The sequence below is a fragment of the Cervus canadensis genome, chromosome 10, assembly GCF_019320065.1.
Source record: "Cervus canadensis isolate Bull #8, Minnesota chromosome 10, ASM1932006v1, whole genome shotgun sequence".
Lineage (NCBI taxonomy): Eukaryota > Metazoa > Chordata > Mammalia > Artiodactyla > Cervidae > Cervus > Cervus canadensis.
The window spans coordinates 18,959,531-18,977,363 of record NC_057395.1 but is presented as its reverse complement, the minus strand read 5'-3'; the positions used below and the strand labels follow the sequence as shown (position 1 = coordinate 18,977,363).

At 40.6% G+C, this 17,833-nt stretch overlaps 1 protein-coding gene and 1 non-coding gene across 3 annotated transcripts in view; one reads left to right on the top strand and one right to left on the bottom strand.

The window, feature by feature from the left end:
* The window catches only part of PLCB1 (phospholipase C beta 1), an 879,212-nt gene that overhangs the window by 525,772 nt on the left and 335,607 nt on the right, over window positions 1-17,833 (top strand). The window lies entirely within an intron of this gene.
* LOC122449040 lies at window positions 7,009-7,091 on the bottom strand. Its single transcript, XR_006271858.1, has one exon. It is a non-coding gene; the product is annotated as a small nucleolar RNA SNORD62 (small nucleolar RNA).

Genomic DNA, 17,833 nt, shown 5'->3' with positions numbered 1-17,833 from the left:
ACGTGGGAACTGCTTAACTTATGTTTAGTCCCAGCCAGAGTCAGAAGCAGACACAGAGAACTGAGTAGACAGCACCAGGACCCCCGGGCAGTTCTCAGTTCTCCTCTGACCGTAGAAGCTGACTATTGTGCCCACAGAATGTATCTGGGTATAGATAGAGTTCCTGTGACTGCCGTGGTTTTATTCTTGACTCTGACATAAATTGGGCAAAGAAAAATTATAAGAAGTGGGGCTAACATTCCTTTTGTCCTTTGAACTAGACCTGGACCAAGTGGTGACCCCATCTTAGCACTTTATCTGGAAATAAATTCTCCTGGATTTGTGTTTTGGTCATCACTTTGGTGGATGGAACTGATTCACCATAAGTGGGGAAACTCTTGGTTGTTTCTCAACTCACCTTAGTGCTCACAGAGGGGCTCATATTCATCTGAAAGTGAGGATTTCAGTTTGAAATTTTGAAATTACAAAGTAAGGCTGGATACAGGTGGAATTCTGACCCGTAATCATCTTGGTTTGATTTGTCTTTCCCCCAACATTGTATAAGAGTTGATATTCAACCCACCTTCAGAAATGGTCCGTGCTATTTGTTTTATCTCTTTATTTTACACCAGTAACAAGTTTAGAGATGTACATCAAACACCATTTGAAACTGACTGATCAAATTGAGTGGGGACCAAATCTTCCTGCTTCATGGGGGACACCCATACTTTAAAAATATGCATATCAACTAGATCATTAACAAACTGGACTAATTTAGACAATACAATACAAATATCATCCCAGTTAAAATCACACATGCTCACATATATTCAAGGGCAGGATGTTTTTGTTAAAAAAATTGTTTAGGAAATATAATTTCTTTAATTTTATAAATGACTTCACAATTGTAATATTTGAAAAGCACCTGGTTGTTGGTGGGGATTTCTATCTTAATTTTCATGAAAGGCAAGTAGCTTAGCTTGTCCTCCTGAAGCACTTAACCTGATTTCATGTCTTAATTTTTAAAAATGCTATTTAGGAGTTCAAAGACTGTGCCAGACTGTTAAAGGCATTCCTATGAGCCTACCTTCATTATTGATGCAATTCTTCCAGTCTGAGATGAGCAGAGTATAAAGCAATAAATAAAACACCAAGGAGAATAAAAGAACTCTCTCTGACTCGGTTCAGTTCAATCGCTCAGTTGTGTCCGACTCTGCAACTCCATGAAGTGCAGCACGCCAGGCCTCCCTGTCCATCACCAACTCCTGGAGTCCACCCAAACCCATGTCCATTGTGTCGGTGATGCCATCCAGCCATCTCATCCTCTGTCATCCCCTTCTCCTCCTGCCCTCAAACTTTCCCAGCATCAGGGTCTTTTCCAATGAGCTAGCTCTTCATATCAGGTAGCCAAAGTATTGGAGTTTCAGCTTCAACATCAGTCCTTCCAATGAATATTCAGGATTCATTTCCTTTAGGATGGACTGGTTGGATCTCCTTGCAGTCCAAGGGACTCTCAAGAGTCTTCTCCAACACCACAAATCAAAAGCATCAATTCTTCGGCGCTCAGCTTTCTTCACCGTCCAACTCTTACATACATACATGACTACTGGAAAAACCATAGCCTTGATTAGAAGGACCTTTGTTGGCAAAGTAATGTCTCTGCTTTTTAATATGCTGTCTAGGGTGGTCATAATTTTTCTTCCAAGGAGCAAGTGTCTTTTAATTTCATGGCTGCAGTCACCATCTGCAGTGATTTTGGAGCCCAGAAAAATAAAGTCTGCCACTGTTTCCCCATCTATTTGCCAATGAAGTGATGGGACCAGATGCCATGATCTTAGTTTTCTGAATATTGAGTTTTAAGCCACCTTTTTCACTCTCCTCTTTCACTTTCGTCAAGAGGCTCTTTAGTTTTTCTTCACTTTCTGCCACAAAGGTGGTGTTATCTGCATATCTGAGGTTATTGATATTTCTCCCGGCAATCTTGATTCCAGCTTGTGTTTCATCCAGCGCAGCATTTCTCATGATGTACACTGCATATAAGTTAAATAATCAAGGTGACAATATACAGCCTTGATGTGCTCCTTTTCCTATTTGGAACCAGTCTGTTGTTCCGTGTCCAGTTCTAACTGTTGCTTCCTGACCTGCATACAGGTTTCTCAAGAGGCAGGTGAGGTGGTCTGGTATTCCCATCTCTTTCAGAATTTTCCACAGTTTATTGTGATCCACACAGTCAAAGGCTTTGGCATAGTCAATAAAGCAGAAGTAGATGCTTTTCTGGAACTCTCTTGCTTTTTCAGTGATCCAATGGATGTTGACAATTTGATCTCTGGTTCCTCTGCCTTTTCTAAAACCAGCGTGAACATCTGGAAGTTCACGGTTCACGTATTGCTGAAGCCTGGCTTGGAGAATTTTGAGCATTACTTTGCTAGCGTGTGAGATCAGTGCAATTGTGTGGTAGTTTGAGCATCCTTTGGCATTACTTTTCTTTGGGATTGGAATGAGAACTGACCTTTTCCAGTCCTGTGGCCACTGCTGAGTTTTCCAAATTTGCTGACATATTGAATGCAACATTTTCACAGCATCATATTTTAGGGTTTGAAATAGCTCAACTGGAATTCCATCACCTCCACTAGCTTTGTTCGTAGTGATGCTTCCTAAGGCCCACCTGACTTCACATTCCAGGATGTCCAGCTCTAGGTGAGTCTGAGTGATCACACCTTCATGATTATCTGGGTCATGAAGATCTTTTTTGTACAGTTCTTTTGTATATTCTTGCCAACCTCTTCTTAATATCTTCTGCTTCTGTTAGGTCCATACCATTTCTGTCCTTTATTGAGCCCATCTTTGCATGAAATGTTCCCTTGGTATCTCTAATTTTCTTGAAGAGATCTCTAGTCTCTCCCATTCTATTGTTTTCCTCTATTTCTTTGCATTGATCACTGAGGAAGGCTTTCTTATCTCTCCTTGCTAGTATTTGGAACTCTGCATTCAAATGGGTATATCTTTCCTTTTCTCCTTTCTTAATTTTAAAACAGAGATTAAGAATGTCTTTTCTCAGTTTTAGCAAAAGGTTTGGAAACAACACTGACATACTTTCAAATGGTATTTCCAGACAGTAATTTAAATTTATGATTTTCCAGTTTTTCATGTAAGTACATGTATATTTACTTTCATAAGTATAAAGGTATACACATAGACACATATATGTATATACATGTATATACATACACTTAAATAATGGAAACTCATTTTAGAAATATTTGTATAACATGGATCTATAAGGCTCAGAAAGAATTCATTACTCATTTTTCATAGTAATATTTTTAGGCATTCATTCATTTTTCACTTTATCTAGCCAAACTAAAATTGAATGTGGGATCATGTTTCCTTCCATTTCTTGTTTTAATTTTTTAAGTGGTAGTCATCTACATAATATAACTACATAATATTCTATACATCTCCTAAATTTCTGAGATTTTAAAAGCTATGTGTGATGGTGAATGATAGCTCTAGTTGAGGTGAGGACCAAACAGAGGTCACTATAGGAAGTAAATAATATTGCGGAATTGATCTTAATTCTATAAAACCAAGTCATGGGAAGAAAGTAGAGAACCCTAACAGAGGAGATGGGGATAAACAATGAATGGTAAAATAAATTCTGTTAAGGAAATACCAGCAATCAAATCATGTATTATCTGTAAATGTATCACAGATAAATATTTTTCAGTCTTGAAGGCAACACATTCAGTCATAAGATAGTTCCACATATTTTATGATGACCTTCTAGCAAAAGAAAAAATTAATTAAAATTATCTTATGATATAGTGTTTAGTATCTAAAGAGTCTGATGAGAGCTGGTATTAAAAAAAAAAAAACTTGAAAAATAAATTTAAAAGACTAAAAGTAAATGCATATACAGAAAGCCATACTAATTCTCTTCTCTAAACTTATAGGTTATTAATTACTTTTGGCTTTTTCCCTGTGTCGTCCTGTTTGATTTTGTTTTCAAAGTTAAAATGCCAAGGAGCTCATCACTGTTAACTGTATTTAACTGCCCTGCGAAAACCACTTGCGCTTTTATATATACCAGATTCTCATTACAACTGGGTCCATGCAGTATGGGCTGTGGGGCCCCTGCCTTTGTGATCACTTCTTAAAAGTTTGCTTCAGCAAATAATAAGCCTGGTCCTTTAGGCCATAGAGATCTCTTTCATCTCTTTATTCTAATGAAACTGACTAAGAACTATAATCTTGACCTTCATAAGCCTTTGTAGTTTGCTTTGGTGTACTCATTTCTTTGTCTTCACTGATGAGCAGCTTAGTCAGGGCAAGGACAAGGCCAACGTTGTGCATGTGTGTGCTGTGTTTTCCTAGGCCAGCCCAGTGCTGGGTATGTATTGTATCTGCCATTAATATTTTTGCTGAATGAACCAACTCTCTTTGGATGGACTTGAGACAGTCACTTCTATATAATACCTTTTTCTCCCCAGGATGATTAGAGCAATATTTCAGTGAAGGTTATACATGATCAGAACTGAACAGTCTTCAGTCTGTTGAAGCACAGGGAGTGAAGGGAACAAAGATATTGACCCATAAAAGTTAATTAACAAGAAATAACTTCTCCTAAATAAGCAATGGAACACAAAGGATGTGTTGACTGGTCAAAAGGACCTTGATTAGAAGTTATGATACAGAACATATCTAAGTTATTTGTAAGAGGAGTAAATATATTACAAAGCTCTATGCAAATTTGTTTCACCCAGTATTGTTTAAAGGACTATCCAGAGTGTAGAAATGAGATTAAATTCTTAGGTAAAATAGTCCTTTCTTACTCTTCAGTTTTCTCTAGGTTTTTAACACTACACTTTTCTTCTATGTCCATTATCAGTCAGGGTCATCAAAAAAAGAACTCAACTGTAACCTGGATTCCTGAGAAATAAATCACAATTTCATGCAATGAAGCTCTTGATTCAAACTGTTCTTTAAGCAATAATTCAAGCTCTCTTTAAGCCTCTCATATATAATCACAAGTGAGTAAATCAATAATAAGATGGAGCAGTCATAACATCTTGATAGGAATAAATATTAGTTCAGTAGAAATAATTTGATAAACATATGTCTGCATTCCCAAGCATTCATGACAGATGGTAGAATATATATCTAGTTTGTTTTCAGAGCACCTATTTTCCTTTAGATATTCATGCTGCTGTTTGCTTTGTTGGGAGATTGATTGCTTTCCTGGCCCCAGCTCTTCATTGTCATGCCCTCCCTCCCCCTACAGCCATGCCCTTAGACATGTAACTTTATAATTGCCTTCTGCTCTGACTTCAAGCTCAACCATTGTGATTCACAGTGGCAAGTGAAATGCTGGCTAATGTGAAATTCACAGACATGAATTCACAGTGCAGTCAGGCTTGCTCTTAGAGTTGCCCTTGGATGCCATGAGAAGAACTTGCCCAGGCTGACCTGCTCGAAGAGGAAACACATGGAGCAGAGCTGGTGCCCACAGCTGTCTCAGCCAAGACCAGCCTCAGGCAGCTGACAGCACTTCTACCTGCAGGCACGTGAGCATGCCAGGTCAGGGCTAGCAGAACCACACAGCCCACCCACAGAAGTGAGAGCCTAAGAGCTGCCTATTGTTTTAAGCTGTTATTTGTTGGGGCAGTCTGTTCCATGGCATTAATATGATAATTCCTACCTGATGCAATTTGATTTCTCAATATGCAAATATATAATTAATTGTCACTTGTTCATTATAAGTATAAGAGCACCTGGGAAAGGAACAGAGATTCTTGAAATATGCCTATGATTCTGTTTTAAGGATATGGCATCAAACTAAAGTAAAAAATGCAATAGATTTTCTTTAAGTTCTGAGAATGTTCAAACTATGATCTTTTCATTTTTTTTTTCCATAACAAGAATTGAGCAACTACAGAGAAATAAACCTGGCCTGCCTCTTGAATTCTCTAGAATTATATGAAGTTTTTCCAATTGCTAGTATGACAGTAGACTTTAGTAATGCTCTGAAAGGCATTCTCCTCAGCTGCATGGAATAGAATGGGACAATCAATGCCTATTATTTCGCACTATTCTACAGGTTGACTAGGCAGATCTAATCTGAGGTAGCATCTTGCCAGTCAACAATGACCTCACTCACATGTCTAGGCTAGGATAGCTGAGACCGCTTTCCAAGAAATCTTTTATCTTCCAGTGGGCCAACTTGAGTTTGTTCAGGTCGTAGCAGAAGTGTTCCAGGACCAAGGAAGGGTATGACTAATAGGCAGAAACTTTTAAAACCTCTTTTAGCACCACGTTCAGTGTTGTCCCATTGGCCAAACCCAAAGTTAGTCGTTGGGGCAGGAGAGTATGGCATGAGGGAAGGGAACCTTGCAAGGTCATTGTTACAGAGAGCAGAATCATGACAGCCATTTTGCAGATAATCTACTTCTTCTTTTTTTTTTTTTTAATTTTTTTTTTTTTCTGCTGGGCAAAGGGCACAGTCAGGAGGACAGCATGCATATCCGAGAGCAAGCCTGTGTCACGCTTCAGGCTCTCATTCCAGAGGAGGAAGCAAGGCTCTTCCCCAGAAGGACAGATTCTCGACAGACAGCAGCAGAAATCATCCTAATTTTACACTCTCAGGAGAGCGGGAGAAAGAACCACAAGCTGGCTGCGGGGGTCGAGAGGAAAGACAGAAAGGTCAGCAAGGCCCAGAGACCTCCTCCTAAGTAGTGACCCAGTGAGTCCCCCAAAGAGGGGAGCTGGAGAGCAAGCGTATCTTTGTGCCCCCTTTTGTGGCACAAAAAGGCAGGAGTCCCTTATGCTTTGCCTCCAAAGGTGACAGAAGACAACTGGGGTCTGGGGCTTAGGGTCCCTAGTGTCTTTGGATCCTCCTGAAGCCTGTTATGACAGGACGAGGCGGGAGCCAACAGGCCCAAGGGAATGCTCCTAAAGGCTGGAACGAGGTGTGAGAGAGCAAGGAGGTGGGTCAGAAGACCCTCAGGAGGGGGGCCAGGGCCAAACGTGTCGTCTCTCAGTCATGTTCCTCTTCATCTCCCTGCTACTGAGTCCACAGTGGAGGATAATAATCTACTTCTTGTATCACACCTGTATCTTCTTGATGGGGGACTAGAACCCTACATGCCCTACATACCTGCAACTCCTTCCTACATTCTGGCCCATGGAAGATGATCCCAGCCCTGTTTTACAATGTAGGTTTTACTATTATTAGTTATGGTGAGACCAACAGATCAGAAGACAACTGCCACTGGAAAGAGTTTGCTACTCATAGTGCCCAAAAGGAGGGCATACACCCTGGCACGGTGGGCCTTATGGAGAAGCAGCAGGGTCAGTCAGGAGGAGAAGGCAGAAAAGGGAAAATGTAGACAAGAACCGTTACTGTGGCTTCTGCTGGAAGGAATGGGCAAAGTGGGGTCAGCAGGCCAAGGACTGGTTGGTTTGAATAATTTCAGTGGGATCTGGGGTGTAAGCTTTAACCCTGGGTGATCAGGGCAGGGGGTAGAAGGGCCCAACAGAGGCAGTGGGGTGGGCTGGGGGGTGTGACTCTGAATTGGTTGGTTTGTATATGAACCTTCAGCATGAACTGTTTACTCTTCTAGGCCTGGAAGGGACCAGGAAGTTAGGCTGGGAAGTTAGCCCTGGAAGGGGCACTCCCTTCAATGTCATCAAGGCCTGAGGAGGTGTCAAACATCAGAAAAAGTAGAAAATAAAAAGGCATGGTTAATACAACCCCCATTTGAAAATTATATTCCTAAAGCAATAATATATTACTGTTCTGAGCGAGTGCAGTAAGTCTCAACTTTATTTCATAAAACCATGCAAACTGGCCCTGCTGGTGATACAGTGACCACAGAATTCTCGAAACATTTTTAAAGGATTTCTCAGTCCCATTTGACTTCTGGCTATCCTGTCTTTTTTCTGGGGTTTCTTTTTCCAGTGTTCAGCATTAATGCAGGACCATCTTAGCATTCTTCTAAATGTGTGTGAAAAATATATGACACATTCTCTGAATGGACAAAAATGTTTTCAGGGGAAGCTATCTCAGATAAGTAGAAGGCAGTGTCAGCTAAATACACTTTAATGATGATTTATTTAGTACCTTCTATGTGCCAGACACTATGATAAATGCTGTGGGATTTTAATCAAATGGCACTTAGATTCTCAAGGGGCGGCTCACAATTTACTGAGCACAAATTACAGGAAAACAAATGATTGAGCTACAGTTAGAAGTCAACTCTGTTGAAATGAGTCACAAACAGCTTCAGATAGATCTTCAAGATAGACCTTCAAAGATGAATTTGACGCTTGGGTGTGGGTAACATCTCAGGCAGTGGGAACTGTATGTTCAAAGGCACAGAAGTAGAAATCAGCAAGTCATAATGAGTTGAAAACACTTACTGTGTGGCCAGAACCTGGGATACATATGGAAAAGTGGTGAGAAATTAGGCTAGGCAGGAAGTTCATGATCAAGGAGGGTCTTAAATGCTGAACTAAGGAATTTACCCCACCAAGAGTAAGGGACAATTTATGAGTTTTAATCAGAAAAATAATATGAAAAATCCTCATTTTTTAAAGGTTTTGGGGGCTCTACTATATAGGATCCTGTACTCACTTAGGGTAGGGATTCTATCTGTCTTTATCACATCTGTTCCCCAGCACCTAATGAAGGGCCTAGTCCTTAGTACACACTCATGCAGTTGAGACCACTGTGCTAATTACATGTCCCACATGCTTTCCTACATTTCCCAGTTTTCCTTGCAGTTAAATTGAAGCCTTGTAATTAGCTCTGGCTGATGAGTGTTAACAGAAGTGATTTGGTGACCATTTGGATATGGAAGGTGAAGATGGGAGATGAACCTAGAATGACTCTCAAAATCTTGCTTGGATCATTCAGAAGTGATTATAAGGAATAAGTTTGGGGATAGAGATAACTGGCTCAAATTTGGATATCTTGAGTTCAAATGACTATGAGATGAACTTTTCATCAGAATAGAGCTAAATGTTGCAATGCATAATATAGACAATTACTGTGGGCAATCAGAACGATATTAAAACATATAGCACTTTGTGGAGAATGCTAGAGTGGCCCACCAACCAAGGTTGTCTGTCCAGGATTGAGGAGTTTCCCTGGGATGCAAGAGAAAATTTCTGTGCCAAAACTGAGATAGCCCAGGTAAACAAGGATGGCTGGTCACCCTTAGTTCTGCTTTGCTATACCACCTGCAAAAACATGGCTAGCGAGTTGTTCTCCTCTGAATTCAGAAATCTGGATTAGAGAGATCTAGGCTCTTCCAAACTTCTGTATCTCAGCTACCATTCAGTTCCAAAGACTGTGAATCTTGATTTGGCAAGATAAGAAATAAAATGTGAATGCTATAAGCCAGAGTCATGCTGGTACCAACTCACATCAGCTCACAAGAGCTAATTCTGCTCATTTCTTCCCAGCTCCATATTTAGGGGGTCAGGTTGATAGGTCAGAATTGGCTATGCTGGTAGAATTCCTATGCTAGAAATTGGCAAATAGTACTATAAATCGGGTCCACCCCAAAACTGGGTTTTAAATGTTTACGAGTACACTACTGCCCTAAGCTGAGTTGAAAAAGTGTGGCAGACATTGCATCATGGGCTCAGTCAGTGGAGGTGCAGCTGGTGCTCTACACCATCCCTTTCTTAAGACAGTGCATCTATCCTCCAGATGCTGTGTGTCCTGGCTGCCAGCAACTCTTAGCCACCCCCTTCACCTGAGAACTGTCCTCAGCTGATGGGAGCTGTCTTGCCTGGAAATGCATGGATGGTAATGTCCTGCACCCAGGGGTGGCCTGTAGCCAGACTGACTCATAGGAGTAGCATCCAGGGTCAGCCCTCCTGCCATAAGCTGGGACAACACCGCGGTGCCCTGTGTGTGCCAGGACTCCCTCTGGGATCATGCTGAGACTAGTCACAGGTGAAATCACATCCTTGCCCACCTGCTTCCCCTTCCCCATCTTGCTTCTCTTATTTCCTTATGTGTTTTTTCCCAAGAATCTCTTTTAAAAAATCACTGGCTTAAGAGCTACCATCTTGACCTGGAGATTTTCATACTCAGTGAAGTAAGCCAGACTGAGAAAGACAAATATCATATGATATCACTTATATATAAAATCTTTAAAAAAGGATATGAATGAACTCATTTACAAAACAGAAATAGAGTCACATGATAGAAAACAAATACCAAAGGGGAAAGAGGCAGGGAACAAATTAGGAGTCTGGGGTTAACATGTAACTCTTACATATAAAACAGATAACCAACAAGGACCTACAGGATAGCACAGGGAACTCTAATCAATATTTTGTAAAAACCTATAAGGGAAAAGAATCTAAAAAACAGCATAAGAGACTCCCCATTTTAGGCTCTGCTTTTACGGAACATGACTTACCATACCCAGTCCAGAAGAACCTCCATTGAATGAACATATGATCCTTGGTATATCTCATGTACTAACTAATGAATTGTCGAGAGAACTTTTGATCTTCATCCTTCATTTGAGCAAAAAGCATCCCTTTGATTCTTGAACTTTCTGGAATCTCATTTGTAATTCTCCCTCCTTCCTTTGTACATACCTAGTAGTAACCTCAAAATGTTTTTTAGGGGAGCTTTCAATTTTGCATTTTGAACTTTGGATCCTCCTTTATCTAAATTGAGAGAAGGAGAAATGAAACTCCAGTGTATTCGCATGACATTTAAGGTAGAGCAATTTAGTGGCAGTAGGCAATCACGTGGAGCAGCCATTAAGGGCTGAATTATACCATCTGTAGCTACTTAACATGCTGAACCATTCCTCTCTGTCTGGAAAAATCATAAAAAGGGGTCCGTCAGCACTCTGAGTCACTGCTAAGAAGCTTATGCATCCTCACACCTGCATTTAAATGAGTGTTTCCGGGGCAAAATACAAAGACCTTAGAGAAATGAAATGAAGCACTTTAGCAGTGAAAAATAATATTAGTTTCCATCTGCATTTGTAAATTGACTGCGGGAAGAACACTTCTGGGATTAGTTTATTAATAAGAATCATTTTGAATAACTTTTTAAAAAATAGCACATATTTTTAAAACATGGATAGATCATATAAGAAGGATTATAAACAAGTGGCAAAATTTGATGATAACCAAGATATGAAGGAATAGTAACTGGTAGGATGCCTTGCTCCATTCCAAATAGGAATTCTATAAATATGGAAATACATAAATCGTATCAGTAGTAGGATTCAGGACCTGGTAGGTGACAGTCCATGGGGTCACAAAGAGCTGGACATGACTGAGTGACTTCACCTTCTTAAATTTTATATTTTATTAGGGTATAACTTACATTGAGTATAGTGACTAAATCTTAGGTGCTTGTCTTGATAAATTTATAGACACATACACACACACAATCATCACTTATATAGAGATAGAATATTTCTAGTACTTCAGAAAGCTCCCTCAAATATCTTCCCACCAAAAGTAACCACCCTGGCTTACACTGTAGATTTTCCTAGATTGTCATTTATCTGTGGAATAATTGTTTCCCTTAATACTATGACTAGTAAGTCATAGTAACCTTTCATTGCCTATTTCAAACATCTCTTTCATCCACCATTATCTCAAAACTCATTAGACTTTTGCTACTTGGAAGAGCTCACCCTCTCATCATCCCCACTGGGCACCCTTACCCATGTGATAGTCACAGTCTCAATGTGATCCTTGGAGATTTTGCCCACTTTCTGGAGCAAAACACATCCCAGACTCTTAGCACTGCATTCTGGATGCATATCTGCAAATTCTAGGACCCAAATCTAGATCCTTTCAGGATCTCTTACCCCTGGTAAGAGGCAAGTCACACCTCAAGCCAGTGCCACCATGCCATCATATGAGCAAGGGCCATTAGGGGTGGACTACATTGCCACTCCTGAAGTTTACTAACTTAAGTATACACACCTCAGGAGATGTCACTGTTTGACTCATCCCTAGACCAGCCTCCTGCAGAATTGTTCAGGATGAGATGGAGTGGGAAAAAACTACAACCTCTTCTCTTTGCATGGTGCTGTATACACATTTTACCCCGTTACAACCCAACAGTGTCTGATTTCTGATATACCATGTTGGTTCATGTCTCCACACCTTTAATCATATCATACATCTTTTTACAATTACCAAGTTTTTACCTTTCTTGACTTCAATTCTTTTCCTTTCCCTCAAGTCTTGGATGAATTGTCACAACCTAGAATGCCAAGTTTTTGCCTTTTCATACTGTTCCTGGGGTTCTCAAGGCAAGAATACTGAAGTGGTTTGCCATTCCCTTCTCCAGTGGACCACGGTTTGTTAGAACTCTCCACCATGACCCGTCCATCTTGGGTGGCCCCACACAGCATGGCTCATAGTTTCATTGAGTTAGACAAGGCTGTGGTCCATGTGATCAGATTTGGTTAGTTTCCTTTGATTGTGTTTTTCATTCTGTCTGCCTTCTGATGGATCTTCTGGAAGCTTCCTGATGGGAGAGACTGACTGAGGGGGAAACTGGGTGTCCTTCTGATGGGCGGGGCCGTGTTCAGTAAATCTTTAATCTAATTTTCTATTGATGGGTGGGGCTGTTCCCTCCCTGTTGCTTGACCTGAGGCCAAACTATGGCAGAGATAATGAAGATAAGGGTGACCTCCTTCAAAAGGTCCCATGCACACACTGCTGCACTCAGTACCCCTGACCCTGGAGCAGGCCACTGCTGACCCACACCTCTGCCAGAGACTCCTGGACACTCATGGGCAAGTCTGGGTCAGTCTCTGGTGTGGTCACTGCGCCTTTCTCCTGGGTCCTGGTGTGTACAAGGCTATGTTTGTGCCCTCCAAGAGTCTATTTCCCCAGTCCTGTGTAAGTTCTGGTGGCTCTATAGTGGGGTTAATAGCAACCTCCTCCAAAAGGGCTTAGGCCATACCCGTGCAGATCTGTTGCATCCAGAGCCCCTGTGGCAGGCCACTGCTGACCCGTACCTCCACAGGAGGCACTCAGACACTTCTGGCTCAGTCTCTGTGGGTTGAGTGTGCATTTTGTGCCTTTCCAGCTCTGAGCAGCTCAGGTAACCAGGTGCTTGGTGAGCTCACTGTCCCAGGTGGGCCGTGTGTCTTAATCACTTCCCTGGTCCTGGCTGCTCAGTTTCCCAGTGTGCCGCGAGAGCACCATCACTTCACGGCAAATAGACTGCGAAACAGTGGAAACAGTGACAGACTTTATTTTCTTGGGCTCCAAAATCACTGCAGATGGTGACTGCAGTGGTGAAATTAAAAGACGCTTCCTCCTTGGAAGAAAAACTATGACCAACCTAGAGAGCCTATTAAAAAGCAGAGACATTACTCTACCAACAAAGGTCCATCTGGTCAAAGCTATGATTTTTCCAGTGGTCATGTATGGATGTGAGAATTGGACTATTAAGAAAGCTGAGTGCCGAAGAATTGATGCATTTGAACTTCGTGTTGGAAAAGACTTCTGATAGTCCCTTGGACTACAAAGATATCCAACCAGTCACTCCTAAAGGAAATCAATCCTGAATATTCATTGGAAGGATGGATGCTGAAACTCTAATACTTTGGCCACCTGATGGGAAGAACCGACTCATTGGAAAAGACCCTGATGCTGGAGGGATTGGGGGCAGGAGGAGAAGGGGACGACAGAGGATGAGATGACTGGATGGCATCACCAGCTCAATGGACATGAGTTTGTGTAGACTCCGGGAGTTGGTGATGGACAGGGAGGCCTGGCATGCTACAGTCTATGGGTCTCAAAGAGTCAGACACAAGTGAGCAAGTGAGCTGAGCTGACCTGAGAATGCCAAGCTAAGTCCTTATCCTCTGAGTCCTCATGCTATTTTTTTTAAGTATTCTATTGTTTCCCAAACTTGAGGCAAACCCTGCTCCTTACCAGCTCCTTCTCCTTGACAGCTCCATGTGTTCAATATTCTCCATTCTTTAAATTCAAATTTGGACGGTACCTCTTATTTCCAGTTCCTCTCGAATGAAATTTATTGCTTCCTCTCTATACAAATTTGACAGTTTGTTAATACCCCTTCATGGTTTTCACATTTTATATTTCCTGCCAAATTGTAAAAACTCCTTGAGAGAAAGAACCATGTCTTATTCAATATTGTATTTCAATCCACTCTAGCACCCAGCTCAGCACCCCCAGATTCAATTAACACCCCCTGAATGCATGCAGACCTAGTGAATAAACATCCCTCATTGATTAATCACATCAATTAAACTGGGTCAAAGACATTTTATGATGCTGTTTCCACTGTCTGACTTTTGGAGAAGCAGTATGACTTGCAGAGTTGACATGTCCTTGATATCACAGATATGTCTGAAGAGTCAACTTTCTGGATCATTTCACCAATCTCAGTCTTTGGCTTTTATTCTAGGCACATTTTTCACAAAGAAAACATGTAAAACAACTAAATGTGATGATGGAAGATTTCTTATCAACATGATACAGAGTAGAAAAGGAAATTTGCCTTTAAAAGCAGATGCTGGGCCAGTGGCTAGGTCAGGCTTGCTAATTCCCCTACTCCCTAATGGCCTTGTATAGACTAATACTCACCATGACAAATCCCAATGTGCCATAGACCCTAGTGACCACTCTCAAAATAGGAAAAACTTGTAATATAAAATTTGCAGGTTCAACAGGTCTCCTTTTCACATTTGTAGCAATATTTGTTTTGATGAAAATTAGATTAAGAGCAATTTAAGTTTCCCTCTATACTTTTTAAGCAAACAGCACTCACAAATTTAATTTGTGAGTCCAGAAATCCAGAACCATGATATTAACTCAAAAGTCTGAGCTATAAAAACTGAGACCCTTATATAAACACACTGTGGAATCTTTGAGACATATGTCTTCAGCATCACATGGTATGTTTTAGTTTGGGAGTTCATGAAAGTGTAGAGAATAGCTTTCAGAAGTTATATAATGATGATATTTTTATTAAATTTGCAGCCCTAAAAATATCTTTTAGTAGATGAAAGTATTTTTACTTAGCAGAAGCATTATATAGTTTGTAAAACTGTGCCAAAATTTTAAGAACAAAAAGTGATCTGCTTTCTTTGCTATTTTAGGAGACTAATGTCAAAGCTATCAAATATAAAAACTGTTGGGAACTCCAAAAGGGGAATGATGAAGGATCCACTTAGCTCTGAGCATTACCAATAGAGAATTCTCCTAGGGCTTATACTAAATGAGTTGGGCTATTATTAATTGGTAGAAACTAAAACAATTATCTGATCATGCACAGCACCGTTCTTACTGTGTACCCTGCCCAGGGACTCTCTCAAGAGGGAGTGTGGTAGTTCAATTCTATTCTTTCTTATATAATAATATCATTATGGTTCAAGTAAGGGGGAATTCCAACAAGAATGTATTCCAGGGACTTCCCTGGAGGTCCAATGGTTAAGACTCCACACTTCCAATATAGGGGGTACAGATTTGATTGCTGGTCGGGGAACTAAGATCCTGTGTGACTGAGAAAATACATATATTCCAGCCCATCCAAGGGAGAACTCCATGGCATTCCAAGGAGTTAGAAAAAACAAAACATGAGGTAGCAAAATAAACATGATAGCAGAGACACCCCTTATTGAAGACCTCAGGAGTCTTTTGTTTTTCTATTTTCTAATTTTTCTATTTTTGAGAGTACTTGCATTCATCCTGCAAGCTTGCATGGGGAAGAAATAACATAGTTGTACATTTTCACCATTGTGTCCCCATGGCGTGCTGCAGTCCATGGGGTTGGAAAGAGTTGGACACAACTGGGCAACTGAACAACAATGACATTTGTCACCATTGTGTCCCAGTTAATAACACTCTTACCTAAGGTTGTAAATTTTTCAAATTAGTGGAGTATTAATACAGAATTGCTTATACTGGCGTTTGTGTTTGTAACATAATTAAAACCCAAGAAACAGTTGCACATGAAGTCAGAGGTCCTGGGTTCTAGTTTTCCTGAGCTAGGTGGCCATGGACTAATTATTAAACATTTCTGAATGTTCCAGTCCATGACTGTAAAACAGAAACGTTGAATCAGGTGACTTTTTAAGTCACTTTTGAAATTGTAAGATTTCACATAACCACTTCAACCTCCACCAAAATAATTTAAAAAAAAAAAAAAGATTGAAACCAAGTTTGCTTGTCCTTTTGGGCAAATTTCCTTCTAGTCAAAGCTATGGTTTATCCAGTAGTCACATATGGATGTGAGAGTTGGACCATAACGAAGGCTAAGTACCAAAGAATTGATGCTTTTAAACTGTGGTATTGGAGAAGACTCTTGAGAGTACCTTGGACAGCAAGGAGATCCAACCAGTCCATCCTGAAGGAGATCATTCCTGGGTGTTCATTGGAAGGACTGATGCTGCAGCTGAAACTCCAATACTTTGGCCTGATGCAAAGAACTGACTCATTGGAAAAGACCCTGATGCTGGGAAAGAAGGAAGGCAGGAGGAGAAGGGGATGACAGAGGTCGAGATGGTTGGATGGCATCACCAACTCAATGGACATGAGTTTGAGCAAGCTCCAGGAGATGGTGAAGGACAGGGAAGCCTGGTGTGCTACATTCCATGGGGTCACAAAGTGTCAGACATGACTGAGCAACTGAACAACTATGGGGCAAAACCAAACTCACCCAGGGGGTCATTTCTAAATCAGATGACTCGGAGCTAGTTTCCTTTGTATCAGAGTAAAGTGGAGGCATCCGTATTTGTTGGAAAGCTTTTAGATGTTGATGGAGAGCCAAGTTTGAAATGACAAGTCATCTAAACCTCCTTATGTTAACTGGTGTGATCTCCCCTTACTTTGAGACAAAGTTTGTTCTGAAAAACTTGCTACTTTCATGGTTCTATTTATGTCTCTCACCCTCCTTCCCTTTTTCCAGCTCTACCACCATTGCTACTACTATTTAATCTCCTATGACTGTATGAGTTCAACTTTAAGGAGATCCCAAGTTCATCTAATTTCACATTTTTAAAAACACATTTCAGGGACTTCCCTGCCAGTCCAGTGGTTAAGAAGTTCCCTTCTAATGCAAGGTGTGTGTGTCCATTCCCTGGCCAAGGAACTAAGATCCCATATACATCACAGCCAAAACAAATAAACAGAAAAAATAGAAGCAGTATTGTAACAAATTCAATGAAGATTTAAAAAATGGTCCACATTAAAAAATTTTTTTTTAATTGTAAACACATTTTCAAGTGGGGCATCACCTTTTCTAAGATAAGAATTCAATTTGTCTGGTGAAACTGGTTTGAAAACTGATCATAAAAGACAAAGCACAGTTTTCTAACATCCATATGGATGTTCTATATAAAGGACAGTGTTTGACACCAAGTTTTGAGGCTTTTTTTTTAATTAGACAAAGGCAAGTTTGACTGGCAAATCCCAGAAGAAGGCTTCTTAAAACAGACCTTAAACAGCCTTAATTTAAAGCAGCTATACAAACTACAAAATGGCATTTAAAGAGGGTTAGAGATACTAATCAGAGAAGGCAATGTCAACCCACTCCAGTACTCTTGCCTGGAAAATCCCATGGGCAGAGGAGCCTGGTGGGCTGCCGTCTATGGGGTCGCAGAGTCGGACATGATTGAAGCGACTTTGCAGCAGCAGCAGAGATAGTAATTAAAATGGGTTTACTAAAATGCCAGGAATATCATCACTCCTGAAAATTGAATTAAACACTGTCAGTGGTGAATTAACATGAATAGACTTATCTATCCCTGTCCAAAAGTATTTTATCCACAAAATGTGTAATACACAACCATTAATCAGAGGTCATGGATTCTAGCTG